The sequence below is a fragment of the Oenanthe melanoleuca genome, chromosome 1A, assembly GCF_029582105.1.
Source record: "Oenanthe melanoleuca isolate GR-GAL-2019-014 chromosome 1A, OMel1.0, whole genome shotgun sequence".
NCBI lineage: Eukaryota > Metazoa > Chordata > Aves > Passeriformes > Muscicapidae > Oenanthe > Oenanthe melanoleuca.
Window position 1 is genome coordinate 62885612 of NC_079334.1, and position 15053 is coordinate 62900664.

General features: G+C 43.2%; 1 protein-coding gene across 3 annotated transcripts in view; it reads left to right on the forward strand.

The window, feature by feature from the left end:
• The first annotated feature begins 3703 nt into the window (after positions 1–3703).
• FAM107B (family with sequence similarity 107 member B) overlaps positions 3704–15053 on the forward strand; it is a 58476-nt gene continuing 47126 nt past the window's right edge. The window contains exons 1-2 of one of the 3 annotated variants that reach the window (XM_056481890.1): positions 3791–3879; positions 5626–5714. The gene's annotated coding sequence lies outside the window, so the exon portion shown is untranslated. Of the gene's footprint in view, positions 3880–5625; positions 5715–10340; positions 10412–15053 lie in introns of those variants that run through there. The other 2 variants (XM_056481892.1, XM_056481891.1) reach the window with 2 other exon arrangements.

Genomic DNA, 15053 nt, shown 5'->3' on the forward strand with positions numbered 1-15053 from the left:
CTTTGTGTAAAGAAAACCCTGCAAGCTCCAAAGTCATATCGTTCAGCTCCTATATATATATATATATCTGTTCATCTATGTGCTTAGCAGATGTTTCTTCAAATACTTAAGTGATGTTTCTGTAGAATTATGGTATGGAAAAACATTCATAGCAACCTGCATTCCTGTTGATTTACTTCTATTAAATTAAAAATCTAGGAAAAAAATTACATTTTAAAGTGGCTACAGGGGAATAAAGAAAACCACAGTCTCCTGTGATTCAAGTAAGTGCTTCCCCACATCATATGGAATAAAAATCCTAGTGTACAGGCAGCCCTCAACTCCTGTTTGCAAAGGGGAGCAGGCAACAACAGGGAGGCATTTTGCCACTCTGGGTGAAGGAATTACACAAAGCTAAAAAAATTCTGAGGAAGGCATCTAACTGAAGCTGGTCAGGTGCTGCCTTGTACAACCAGCAGAAGCACTTCCAAAGTAATTAGTCTAGGTTTAATACAGACATTTAGGATAGCAGGCACAAATCTCTCTCTGAGGGTGTGTACCTCTTCACCAGCCTTCATTACTTGCTTAGACAAGACATCTGCTTGCAGACAGCTGAAACCAAGCAAGGGGAAACCCACAGCAGCTGACTCCACTTGTGTCTGCTCCTGTAAAATAGTTCACTTTGTCTCTGCTATAGTAAAACTGTTATTACTATTATTTAAGGTTATAATGTAGTAACACTCAAAGGCCAAGTATGGTGCAGGCACGGTGTAAAATGTAATTCCCTGCCTCACAAAGAGGGATTTAATTTAAAGGATGATTTTGCCTTTAATTCTGCAGTTTGACTAAAAAATATAAACAGTAACAGACAATTAAAATACATAATACTTGATTCATGAGATATCAAAATGCCAAAGTACATATTACAAATTTCCCATGATGATCATATGATAGAATGTCTATGCACTTTTGGCTATAATATTAACAAGAATGTAATTTTTTCATATAATATTTCCAGTGAATCATTCTGTCTAAAGTGCAGCCAGTTTATTAATTTTTTTTTATTCCAATACACTGCTTTTCATTTAAAATAAAATAGTAATGTTTTACATTTATATATTGCTTTTCATGTAGAAAGATCCCTGAGGCTTTTTTGAGTGCTTTCTAGAGTTTCAGTACCCACAGTGCTGGGGGGAGAAGGCTTGTCATGAGTAAAATGCAATTGTGGCCAAATTTCTTCATCATGTGAATCATGGACTGTAATTTTCATGTGGTCAAAAGGCAAAAGGCACATACGATGGATTCCTTAAAGAAGGAATAGGAATTCCAGGAATCTGAGTGGGTCACAGATGGGAGACAACGCTGACCACTGATGTGCTCCTCTCTTAGGGGCTGCAGCTGAGCTGGACTGACTCATTCCCCTGCCAGGGGTCTGAGGCACCAGGCAGCTCTTGCACCACAATCAGGCAATGTGATGACTCAAGTTATCCTTAAACTGCTCGTGAGATATTTGACTCAGAGCTATCATTTGACCACTGTTTTTTATGAGGCACTGAGTGAGGAATTAAGACAAGAGGATAACAGGTTGATCTCAGCCATCACTGATCTTCAGGTGTGTCCCTGGTGAGTCCTTTCACCTTTCTGCCCTCACTAATCATTCCCTTTCTTGCTTCTGTCCAGCAAAATTTTTCAGGTCTGGATACCACCATGGCAGCTTAGGGGCTGCACATTACAGTAATTTCACAAAGCACAAGATAATTCTGTACGTGTGTGGACTTTGCTAAATCTGCACCTGCCAATGACGCTCCATAATCACACACTTGAACTGAATGAAACTCAGCAACAAAACACCATGAAAAATGCCTCTGCTCCTTTGACAAACCATGGCAAGACACCCAGAGCTTCTTGTAATTTTGCTTGAGAAAACTGTTGCATTCCATTTAAAGGTGTGGATGTGCAGGATCTGCTGGGAAGACCAGACATATCACAACAAAATAGTTGTCTGAGCCGAGGAAGTGTTGGGAAACACTGATGTAATGTGTCAGATTTCAGAGCAGGGACAACTGCCTGTGCAACAGAGATAAAAAACTTGATCAGGGCTACTACAAAGTGTCTTTGGAATACAAACTGCTAATGCTTGCAAACAGAAATTATATGGAGAGGTCTGTAAGGTCAAGAATGCAAAAGATAGGGAAATCCAGCATTCTGCTGGCCTTGCAGTTAATTTTATTTCATTGCTGTTCACAATTTTCTGGCCATAAACTATTCCCCCCTGCCATGCTTCAGATGGAGGGTTGCTCACAGACCAGGGAACTAATCAATATTTATACTACCTCATTCATCCAGGCACATAATTTTACCACATTTATTTAAAAAGGATCAATTTTTATGAGGTTTTCTCCATGAGCACCAGATACAGAACAACTACATCTTGCAACACTCTTGTAAAAGAAAGTGCTGAGGAATGAGGCTGCCCATCGGCAGGGCTGACACTCTGAACATGGACAACACAAATGGTTGTCCAGACTGGCATGTCACAAGGCACTTTTGGAAGAGTATTTCGTATTTATTAACATTTCATTTGTTCACAGGACAGCTCTGATTGTGCATGCAGGTGCTTGGCAGCAGGCTTGAACTGAAGCAGAATGTGACAATGGCCACTGGTGCCCTGGATTTCATCTATTTCCTAGGTTTCAACCCGGCTGCCGTTTATTCCTAGTGGAAGACCAGCTGCACACAAAGACCTGAACAGTTTTTCAGTACATCACTCAGGATTTCAGCCCTGCCCCACAGTAAAGGTGTTTCTCCAAGTCACTCGCTGCCCTTCCTATCCTGGAGCAGAGGTTATTTAGGATAAATTCGGTGGAAATAGCACCATCTACTGAGCACCCAACACTGCTCCTGCTGGGACCCGTGGGGCTGGGGGTTTTGCAGGGGAAGGGTCTGTCTCCACAGCCCAAGGTATGCTGAATGCTCAGGTCTTCAAATTACTGAGCTCCTTCATCAGGCTGAAGCTTTCCATCCCTGAGATGACTCCAGTCGCTGTGCTGTGACTCAAGTCATCTGTTTTGAGAAAACGCAAAATAATCCCAGTGATAAATATCCAAAGAAATCTATTTAATACCACTGTGTACCCCAGCGTGTAAACACACATTTCATCCCCAAATGTCTTTGTTTGGGTTCATTCCCAAGTCTGTGCACGCTATGCCGTCTCCCAGATTCTCTCACGTCCCCATCGTGCAATGCTCACTCGGAGACAGATTTTGGGTACTCTGAACACGTGTTGGCTGCTGGCCCCGAGCTCTCGGCCTCTAACTCGGACGGAGACCTTAGTTCCTACAGAATGAAGGATGAGAACATCCACAGGGATGCGGGAAGGAACCCCTCGGGTAAGTTACACGAAGGCATAGCTTGGAAATTCTTTTTTATGGAGGGAGAGGCGGCTCCCGCAGGTGAGCGGGGCCGCTCAGCGCACCCACGGCCCCGGCAGCAGCGTGCGAACCACGCGTGGCCGCCCCACTCGCGTTATCCCTGCCGGGGCAGGGAGGCGCTGAGCCGCCGGAGCCCGGCCCAGCCCGCCACACAGGCCCAGCTTTTCCCCGTTTCCCTCGGGATTTCCCCCCAGCCATGCCCGCCACCCCGGATTTTTCCACGCCTGACAACAAAGGAGGCGGCGGGGCGGCCGCGCGGTGACTCAGCGCGGGCCCGCCCCCGGCCCGCCCCGCCGCTCCCCTCAGGCTCGGCCGGGCCGGCTCCGCGCGTGTGGCGGGGCCGGGCGGGCACTCCGGCGGTGGCGGCGGGCGGGCGAGCGGGCGGGTGTCGGCCGCTCCTCTCCGGCCCTCCTCGGCTCCCCCTGCCCTGGTCCCCGCGCTGCCGGGCGGGCAGAGCCGCCCCGCCGAGGTAGGTTCGGTGTCTGCTCCGCACACAAAGGCGCTGCGCGGAGGGACGGGATATCCCAGCCCGGGGGCGCTGAGGGACGGCGGCTCCCGGGGAGGAGAGGCGGGAGCGGCGGGTCCCGGCTGGGGGGCACCGGCGCCTTCCTTCGTGAGGAGAAACACGGGGGGTTCGTATGTTTCTGCATAAATTAAAAGGGAGCAAGAGGGGGGTGCCGGGGCTGTGCGGGGCTCCGGCGGTGCCCTGGGTGTTCGGTGTGTCCCTGGCGTGTTCGCCGTGTTTTGTGGGCAGCTTTGATCCTTGGGTGACTCTTGCAGCCGTGGGAGCACCCCCATAGTACCGCGGGGTGCAGGCTGGCAGGACTGGGGGAATGGGTGCTGGTGGACGGGAAGAGGAGAAAAGCAGATAAAAATGATAAGTGTTTTATTTCCTATACGTGGTGCTCTGTAAAATGAGCATTCAGAACAACTGAACTTCTCATGTGGGCAGTGGATGTCTTCGTATAGATCTTTAAAACAAGTAGAAGCTGGGAGCAGGACAAGTCCCGAGGAGTTGCTCCTCCTGTGCTCCCACTGCTCCCACCTGGGTCTGTCAAACTTTCCCTTTAGGACCCCGGAAATTCACATGTCCAGGTGTTCCAGGTGTTCCTGTTGAAAGGCTGCCAATCTGGCCAGGGAAACTGCACGGAGAAACGCCTTGTGGGGGTGCAAAAGGGCAATGGGTGCAGTACGGGAGCTCTGTGTGCCTAAACTGTTTGTTTGCTTCAGCCATTGAATTTTTTCATAGCTTAATGAGTTCTGGCATAAGTCGATACTGTGCAAATGTGGTGTAGGGCCATGGCTGGCATTGGAGCAGAGTCTGGCCCTGTAAGCCCAGGGCATGCTTGTGGCGAGCTCAGGAGAATGGCAGAAGCGTGAACTGGTGGGATATTTAGTTGAGAATTCACATGGTCAAACAAAAATGTAACAAAAGGAGGAAAAGATGCTTCAGTGTGAGCATAGTGTGGTCGCAGTGTATAGTTTGTGGTGGGAGTATTGTTGAATAACTCTGGCAGTGGAGCTGCTCAGAGTTGTGGTACATCTGTGTGTGCACTGAGTCCTGCAGCACCAGTAAGGACATTCAACTTTCGTTGACTTGGCAGAGGAAGGATGTTGCTGAAAATGAGAATGATTGCTTGTGGATCTGGTAGGTTATTTGAGAGGCATTTAAGCTGGCTTTCATTTCCTTGTGATATGAACAGGACACTGGGAATCTGTTGCTTTGTTGATGGATGTTTTCCTATGGACAGGCAGTGTGTGCTATGAATGTGATGGCTGCTTGTCTTGTGTCAGCGATATTTGCTTAGGGACAATAAACAATTGTTTGCTGAGTTTTATTATAAAGAACCAGAAATGCCCCGTATCTCCTGAAACAAAGCCTTTTTTGTCTTAATGCAACTGTGGGCCAATTTCATGCTTGGTGGAGTTCCACTGATGATGGTGGAGTTTCGCCAGGGATGATTTTGGCAGGTGAAATGTCACTTCTGCTCCATAATGCTTAAGAGTAGTGTCACTATATTGTCTTCAGCACTTGGAATATTGTTAAATAAAGTGGCATGCTGATACTTCACAAAAATTATAAGCGGGAGAATCATCTCATCAGGTCCTCATGATACTTTCCCACTTGTTTTCTCCTTTCTGCTTCAGATCTCATATCTCTTTAATTTATTCTCTTCCTTCTTTTTCAGTCTTAGCATCTTTTTTCTCTCTTCAGAATTAAGAAGTTTCTCTGAAGTCCAGTTCACCTCCAGGCATTTAAAGGTTTTGAGGCTGTGTTGAACCGTGCGCCCCCTGCACGACGGGGTAAGTGAGGAGCGGTGTGGCAGCTGCAGTTGGGAGATCTTTCTCACATGCTCTCCTTCACAATCTGATTTGTGTGGTGGCTCTGGTCAGTGTGTTTGCTGAAGTGGCAGATTGTTCCACTGCATGACTCTGACAAACAGCCTGACTTGAGAGAGTGATAGACTGGGCTGGGGGTGGGGGAGTCTCTCAGTTTTTACACAACTGCCCATACTCAGGACATTGAAAAACTGGTTTTGAGAACACTCCTTCATGACTTCAGTAAGGACAGGGAAATTACCTAAAAATTGGGGCAGAAGGAAGAAGGGGAAGGATAGAAGGAAATAATCATGTTTGCTAGCAGTGGGAAGAAGAGTGGAACTGTTTAACTAGTAATTGGCTCTAACAGTACTTTGGCTCTTTCAAAGTTTCAAAGAAAATATTTTATTGAATAAAGCTATGTTATCTTTGTATGTGGTTAACAGTATTAAATACATGTGGCCAACTCTTAATCTGTTCTGGGACTGTGGTGGTTGTAAACAGAGCCAGTTTCAGTGCTCAGCTTCTGCTAAGCCGTTTTGTATCCGACATCTCCGTGCTGTATAACTTTGGATCTATTTGCATCTCATAAGAACACAAAGAGAGGATGTCTGACACAGCTCAGGGCTGATACCATTCTGACACTGTGTCAAAGAGCAAGATGCACGCAGGGTCTCTCTGTGAATGGGAAGAAAATGCTTAATGCTTCTTCACTTCAGTTACTAGTCTAAAATTTGTTCTGGTTGGCCAGATCTGGTGTGTTTTTGACTGTCAGTGAAGTATGGTGTGCAGCAGAACATAATGTTGCAAAGAGCCTGCAACTCTTCTGTGTTTACTTAAAAGGCATGAGTAAATCAGGGTTTCGATGTTTCGTTTTGACATAAGACAGTGAGTAGAAGGATTCAGATGGGGAAAGAGAATTGTTCAAATGCTAATGTGAATGTAAAGCTGCAAGTTTGATAGGAAGAACATTTTTTTTTTTTTTGAGAAAGATAAATTTTCTGTTTAGAACCACATTTATCAGTGATACTTACATTTCCCATGTCTTGCTTGCTCTTGCCAGGCTTATCCCTTTGAATGCTTCATTTATATTAATCCTTCTAAAACTATGCTGAAGTGGAATACCATATGTTCCCACTGTGGGGAAGACACCTTCCCTTTGCAGATGGGGAATAAAAGCACAAGCAAGAAAATAAGTTGTCTGTGACCACATAGGAACTGTGTAGTGGTGGAAGAACTTGAACTTGTGTGTCCTGAGCTGTTGGCTAGTGTTGAAATGAAAGTAGTGCCCCTGGCAGAAGAAGTGGGAGAAGAGGCACAGCCCAAAAGACACAGTGTGAAAACTGGTTGGGTTACCTGGCTGTGATGTACTCAGTGGTGGACTGCTCTCCCATCACAACCATGCTTGGCTTTGTTAGACTGTGGAAAACAGAAGGGTTTTGTAGTGATAAATACTTAAAGAGACTCAGCATACAGAGGAGAGAAGAGAAAAAAGAAAGGGACATTTTCCTTCTCCTTTCTGTACCTACTTTCAAATAGTGAGTGCTGTTTTTACAGATGAGTCTTTGGCTGAGTCTTTAGGGAGGTCCTTCATCTGTCCCACTGTACAGTTGTGTGTAAGCAGGTGCCAGCAGAAGGGCAGAGGAGACTTTGCAGAGCCAGGTGGGTTATGGCAAGGCCAGGACTGCCTTTCTTTGACCCCAGCAGTTGGGTGAGGTGGTTTGAGTACAGATCCCCACCCTGAGAGACCAGGCTTGTGTTTTTGTTTTTTTTTTTTAAAATGTTTTCTAAAGGGGTGGCTGCTCTTTGCTGTGATATGCTACTCTTCCCACCTGGCTGCTTTTCTGCTTTGGGTTATTGGTGTGAAGAGCTGTGGGTGTTGCACGACAGCAGGGAGTGGCTTGTGGCAGTTCTCCTGTGGCAGAAATCTTACGGGGCTGTATGAGCAGGGAGCACTGGTGTCTGCAAGAAAAGGAAGGATGTGGTCTTTTCTTCCCCTTTCTGTGTAACTCGAAGCACTGGAGCTTACCTGCTACCTCTGTGCTCTGTGACTTTGGGAAAACTAAAGTAATGCTTTTCCTTACAGTGCTGTGTTTGGTTCTTGATGGTTATAATTGTGAAGTCAGTCCTGTTTGTGACTTAGGTTTCAAAACAACTTGTGCTGACAGCCTACTTCTTGTGCTTAGGCCAGTGCTGTAAGTTTTGTGCAATGAAGGGTGGGACTCTCACAGGTGGGAGAACAGTGTTTCCAAGCTGTGTCTATAAAAGAGCAAGTTGCAAAAGTTTTGGAGCATTTATGGGCAGTGCTGTCTGCTGGTCTGTGTCACATTTTAAAATAACTTCTGAAATCAGCATTTCCTCCACTGGTTTAGCCTGGGTGTGTAGCTGAAAGGGCAGGTTTTGTGGTGACTTGCTGCAGTTTGCTTGCAGCACAGATCTAGTCTGCAATGGAGTTCACTGAATCTTTAGCTGGTCTTCAGCTTGCTTAGCTGGGACCAGGATCCTGTTTTTATGAGCAGGGAACACAAATGCAATAACCTTTGACTTGTTTAGCTTTATTTATCCTAGAACTCCTGGCTTTGCTTACATTTTTAAAATGTCTTTGACAACATGAAGGCAGAAGGTTGCCTTTTGTGCACATACATGCCCCTCATCAAGAAAGAAATAGTGCAGTCATTTAGGAACAGTGGGACAAATCCCTTTCATTTAGATGAGCTCAACTTCTTTATTGTTACATTTATACTGCATTTTTTTGGCAGTATAAATATAATATGTGCTTTCAGGATGAACTGTAAAACCTCTGTGCTGTCCTTTAGCAAATCTCAGCCATTTATATTTACAGCCTCTCTGTGTGAGCTGCATTAGAGTCCTGTAGAGAGCTTGTGATGACGAAGCATGAAAAGTGCTGCTTCTATGAGGGGTATTTTCATATCCTGGAGAAAAACCTTGTTGCATGTTGTGGTGGGATGGATCCTGTGTTTTACTTTTTACTGGGGAATTACTTACCTTTCTTGTAAGCTATAGAGCTGAAATGCAGGAATGTTTCTGAAGGAGAAACTGCCCTCATGTTTGGCTTCATTGGAAGCAGTCCCTCTGCTTTGTAGTGTAGTATATTTTAGGCAGGAGAAACTCCATCTTGAAAGTGTTCTGTAGAGGAGAACTCACTTTGACTTTCTTTTCCTTACGTGATTATTTAAAGTTCTGCTGTGCCTCTTGAAGGATGTCCAGTTCACCATGCTTGTGCCCACTGGTGCTAACTGCCTCACCAGGTCAGCAGTGTCTGCCCTGAAGGGGAGGCAAACACTGCCCATCAAAGGTATTTCAATAGTCATGGCATTCAGTGGGTTGGTGAGAGGAGGATGATGATGGCAAATAATAGAACAATTCCTTTCATTCCTTGCCTGTGCAGTGAGTGGGCATTTGTCAAACCTCATGTACATACACAGGCTTTTTTTTGTTCTGGTGCTAATAATAAATAGAGTTCACAGCTCCGAGTAGCCAGGACGATGTGGCGAGAAGTGGGTCAAGACCATTCGTGTGTGCATAACTGCATTCCTAATCTAGGCCAGTGCCTATGCTGGATGCCTCTAAACAAGCTGAAAAGATTTCAGGGAAGCTGGAGTTTATGCTGTCAGCTGGGTGAAGTGCACCTCTAGCTGACTGGAGCACTTAAGGACAGGGCTCAGAGTGAATGGTCTGGGGTAGCTTTGCATTTTACAAGGACCACAGAGGTACAGCTTTACTGTGCAGTACCTCTGAAGAGCCAGGAGTTAGGTCAAAGTAAACTTTCTTCTTCCTGGCAGGATGATTTGCTGAGCAGCCCTTCAAACATGTGCACTGCTCTGCTGTTGCACTGAATTATGTCTTGCTACCTCAGTTTCCTCTGAAGTGTCACTGGGGACAAAGATGACGTTGCATTGCTGCCATGTCCCTCTGACTTGGTGTGGTCGTTGAGCTCCTTGGTGCCCTTCAGGGAAGAGTGGGTGCCTGGCCTCACCCTGAGATACAGGTTGGGGCTTGGCTGGGCTGGTAGAAGAAGAAAGCCAGTCTGAAGCCACTGGGATTTATTGAGTTTATTTTTGGAGAGAATAGGGAGGAGAAGTTTGATTGGGTTATTATTTCTTTTACGGTTCTGTGCTTAGGGTTTTTTTTTTTTCATCTTAGGGCTTTTTGAGGTTACTTGTCCTTGAGGAAGATCTATGACATATAAGACAAGCTTTTGTAATACGCTTGTTTGACTTTCATAGTACCTGGCACATCACTGCTGCTCTCTGAAAACAGTCCGTCAGAAATTTATACAAAGTTTGGATGGAAATGGAGGAAAGGATAGGGGAAAAGTCATGGTAGTTTTGCTGTTTTCATGGTCTGGGAGGTGGTGTTTTGGTATTTAAAAGGAAACAAATCTTTTCTTCCAAGCCTCAAGTACATTTGAGGCCATCCCTGTCTAACACGCAGAAGCAAACAAGTGCTGGGGGTTGTAGCCAGTGTGTCGAGGGTGTGGGCAGTGGGCTTTGCCACACAAAGAGGTGACCTTTGGAAGGTGAGCCTGACTTGCCTTGGCACTGTCCCACCATTCTCCTGTCTCCTTTGTCATAATGAGCAGTGCAGTGACACAGTACCTGACCACAAGTGCTCAGGCACAGGGAGTCTGCTGTGTTCTGGAAGGGGGCCCTGCCTGTCCTGTGAGTGCTGTTTGTTACCACAAATGGGAACTGTTGGAGCCGGTGACTCTCCAAAGGCAGTGTAAACCTGCCCATTACTCTCTATTTATCTGTTTGTCCTTTCAAGTACAAGAAGGCTGAGCAAGTCGTAAACTTCTTACACAAAGTATGAGCAAACATATTCTTCCTTTTTCAGAAAATACATTGAAAGCAAACTTTGGAATTCAAGAAAATTAATGCCTCTGAGGAGCAGAAAGCATTTATCTCTTGGTGTAAAACTAAATCCTGCTAAAAAGATTTAAAAAATATTTTCTGAAGTCTAGTAACTAGAAAGCCAGCCTGGAAGCTTGTTGTGAAGACTGGAGTTTGTGAATGTCTGTGCCTGTCAGTCTCAGGTGGAGGATTTAGTTTAAAAGGTCAAAGCAGTGTTACAGATGCCATTGTATCAAAACTCCTTCAGATAAGCTCCACTCGGAGTTCTTGGGCCTGTCTTGCTTTGTCTGCATTTAATGACTGATTCATCTGGGCATAAAGAGGGAGAGGTTAGAGCATCATCTGGCCATGTTATATGCTGTTATATCCTGTTCCTAATTGGGCAAAAGTTATGTACCTTCAAAGTTTCCTCTGTTCATCTAACTTACTGAGTGTGCAACAACTGGTTTGGTTTTGGTTTGTTGGTTGGGTTTTTTTCAGTGTAGTATGTAAACAAAATAAAATACATTTCCTTGCTTGAGGATTTGAGGACAAGTTAGCACATGAAGTTAGAAAATAAGCATGCCAGCTATTGTTTTGTTTTCCAGTGGCCTGAGGGTCCTTCCCACTTATCACTGTTGTAAAGAGACAGTTTCTGCCCTGAAGAAATTACAGTTTAAGTAAGGAAGAATGTGTGAGTGGATATTTGAGACACTAAAAGGTGGAGCATGTTGGTGTGAGAGTTGAAGTGGAAAAATTTTTCTTGCAAAGAATACAGCTGCATTGATGGAGAGACAGATTTTTACTTCCACTGTAGCATTATGTATCTGTATAAAGCTGCTTCATTGCTCATGTTTTATTGCACTACAGGAAGAAACTTTAGCACTGTGAGCTGTCCCAGAGGGTTCTATATAATTTTCAGCTAGTTGGGGCCTACTTTTTCTCTATAGAAGCACTAAAAAAGCATCTCCTCAACCTTGGTACCTATTTCCAGGTGACTAATAGGATTAACAGATCCAAGGCGATGTGTTCCTTTAGCTAAATGTAATCCATTTGCCAGCTTCAGCCAAAAATATTGCAAGGAGGAGGAGGAACACTGGTCTATATTGTAAATCAAATTTTTGAAAAAAACAGGGCTTAATACAAGTTAGACCAGTGCATTTTTTCTAGAAAATTTCTAAAGCCTGTGTCACTTTAATTGTGCAATTTTAGAGCAGATGACTCTAAAACAGGGCCAGCTCAAAATGCAGTGGGGGTCAGTCAGGTCAGTGATACTGGGATATCTTTTTAAAGGAACTGGGAGAAGAAATTCAGGATGGGGAAGTATTTAAGTCTTGGGGAACTTCTTGTATGCTGTGGCAGTGGGCCATATGGATACCTAAGTAGCTAAATTTTTTTCTCAAACTGTAATTCCTGTGTCTTCCTAATCCACTGCTATGATTTCCTGTGGCTGAGTAGTTCTTCCTTTTCCCAAAGCTGTCCCAGTGTTGCTAGCACGGGATGACTGCAGGCAGCAGCTGCCAGGGAGAGGCTCTTATTTCTGTGGTGCTGAGGTTGACGTGGGCTCAGTGTGTGATGTACAACAGCTTTGCCCCAGAAGGATGCCCAGGTTTATATTGCTGTGCCAATTAAGATCTTGGTGTCTTGTGTACAAAATTCTTAATTGCTGAAGCAGCCTCATATCAGCTTTCAGTGAACTTGTTTTCCAAGGCATTTTAGTTTTCATCCCCCACCACAGAATTATGAAAGAAAAAAGTGACTGGTTGCTGAAGAACAAATGATGTCACCTGTTGTACTCTCCTGTGGATTTTTTTTTTTTTCTATTGATGGAAGGCCTTGTTTTGATGCATAATTCTTTTGACTGACAGCATCTGGTGGCATACAGGGGAGTGCTGCATGTGCAGAGCCTGTTCTGTGCACTGAAAGGCAAGAGTTTAGAATAAGCTTTGAAGTAGAGGAGTGTGTGCTTTCAGAGACTTTATTCCTTCCAACACTGAAATTGAAGTAATGAATCAAATTTGGCGTGGCATGCATTGATAAAATGTGCTTTGTTAAATGACTGCCAAAGGGATTGTTTCAACCCCTTCCTCTCATTTTAGTATTGGATCTTAATCTCTATTGCAAGTAACATCAGCACTAGTAGAATTAAGAATTAAAGTTTGAGCCAGTGGTATTTATTCCCGTTTTATCTCTAATGATGAAGAAGCTTCAGCTGATTTCCTACTCAGGTTTGATGATTCCCAAGGCTTGAGGTTCATCTTTATTTTATCTCCAGAATCTCATTTTAGTTTAGGATCTTTTTCCCCCTAATAGGAATCTGATCAATTGACTGCTAAAACAGGCACAGATGTAGTTAATTTATTTTGTAAGTGCAGATGTTTCATGTGCAAGGAAGTTGGTCAAAGACTGGATCTAGAAGGGCCCAGATTACAGACAACAGTTAACAAAACATTGAATATCCCAAAAAAGTATTGCTGTAAAAACAAAGACATAAAGAACTCTTACTCCTCTATACGTTCTCCCAGCAAGAAGAGTGGAAAAAAATTCTGTACTATAATATACAGTCACTCAGATTGCTAAGATTAAATGTCTCTGTAATCAATTCACTCTTTCTTTTATTTTTAAAAAAAATTTTTTAGACTGTCATAGTTAGGATGCCATGAACTCAGCTCAGGATAGCATGGTTTGCTACATGGGAGGCATTTCAAATGTACTGTAGGAAATGGTCTCCGTGATAAAGGGAACATTAAGAAGTTCCACAAGCCATTTACAAAAATGACAACCATCCCAGTTAATGTGGGTAAACTGGGTAATTTTTGCATGGAATTTTATAGAATAGTGTTTGGAAAACTAACTGTGTCAGGGTAAACACTCTTTCCAATATCTATTTAAAGTACATAAATATTTATCATTGTCCTTCTTTTACAGATTAAGAAACAAAGGCTGAATTGACTTGCCTAAAGCTATAACTAATTAATGCAAGGATAGAATGTGAACTTGGGACTTTGAGCCAAGAGAACAGCAAACAAGATGAAACACTGCAAATGGAAGCATAATGAAAAGATAATATAAACTTTATATTTCAAGCATAAATTCACTACCCCGTTATAGAAATAATTTTCCTATAAATGCCATTAGGCAAGTAAGCAGCCTAAAAAGCTGCTTCTTATTGAAAACAGAATCTGTTTAGACCAGATAATTTCTTTACTTGCCAATTTTGTGCATCCAGCATTATCTTCATTAAGCTTGTTGCTTGTGAGAAAATTCCTAAGGACAAACTGGAATTTAAATTAAATTTTCAAGTAATTCAAGTTCAGATGACGAGAACCAGGCAAATTTGCACTTCATCATGAAAAGCTGCAGCAAAATCATGCTCGAAATTTCCTTTATTTATCTCCCAGGTATGTATGAGTCAGCCAAAGCACTTGTGCTAAAAGACAAGTGATTGGCATCATTTCATGGGATGTCACCAACTGCAGCTTCAATAAACATCAGGTTTTTCCTTTGTCTTGGTCAAATGCTAATTTTCATTGCAATTTTGACTGAACACAGCAGAATTTTTTTTATTTTTTTATTTTTTTTTTAATGGAAAGGGTGGTGGATCTCCAAGCACAATTCTTATTTCTCTAAATTACATAGCACAGACATGGCCACTGCACCACTCCAATGTTTGTGCATTTTGGAAGAACACTGTACTCCTGTAATAGGGTTTGGGATTTCTCTCCTCTTTTTCTGGACATTAATTTGAAAGAAATTTTGGAAAGAATTCATTGCAGTATCTACTTATTGCAATGGTTTTGGTCAATGCCTTTGTGTCACTGGTAGAAACTGGGAGACAGGGAATTTTTAGTGGCATTTCTGTATAAATTTAAGCAATTTCAGACTTTTGTAATTATAATTTTTTTTTTTTCCTAAACATGCTAAGTTAAAAGCAGATCAAACAGTTCCTAGTTTTCTGAGCTTCTAAATGTCTTCTGTACTGGATGTTGTTTGAATTGCATTCCTTTGCCTGAACTGTCTTGTTTGTTCTAGTGTTTGTGATTCATTTGAATGTGCACCAGCCAGCACTTGAATAATGGAAAACCTAAAGTAAATAAGTGATAGTGCCTGCTAGAGAATGAAAAGGTTCTACAGTGAGCTGTGGTGCTCTTTAGAGCAATTTAAATATCTTTCTGTAAACAAACTGTTGAATGAAGAGTGGTTGAATGGTAGCTGAAAAGCTTGAATCATTCAAGTTTGGGACATTGAAAGTCTAGACTAAATTTAAGTGTTATACTTTGAAGTTCTTAAGAGGGACTATAGGGCATTCTGAGAAGGGCTTTCTTTGCCTTTGCCTAGGGCTAAGAATTTAATGTACGGTTTGGAGGATTAAATTTGTTTTATTCTCATTGCACCAGAGTTACAGTTTCCTCCCATATATGGCAATTTTTTAAAGGTTATTATATTGAGTTTTTTTTCCTTAAAGTGAATG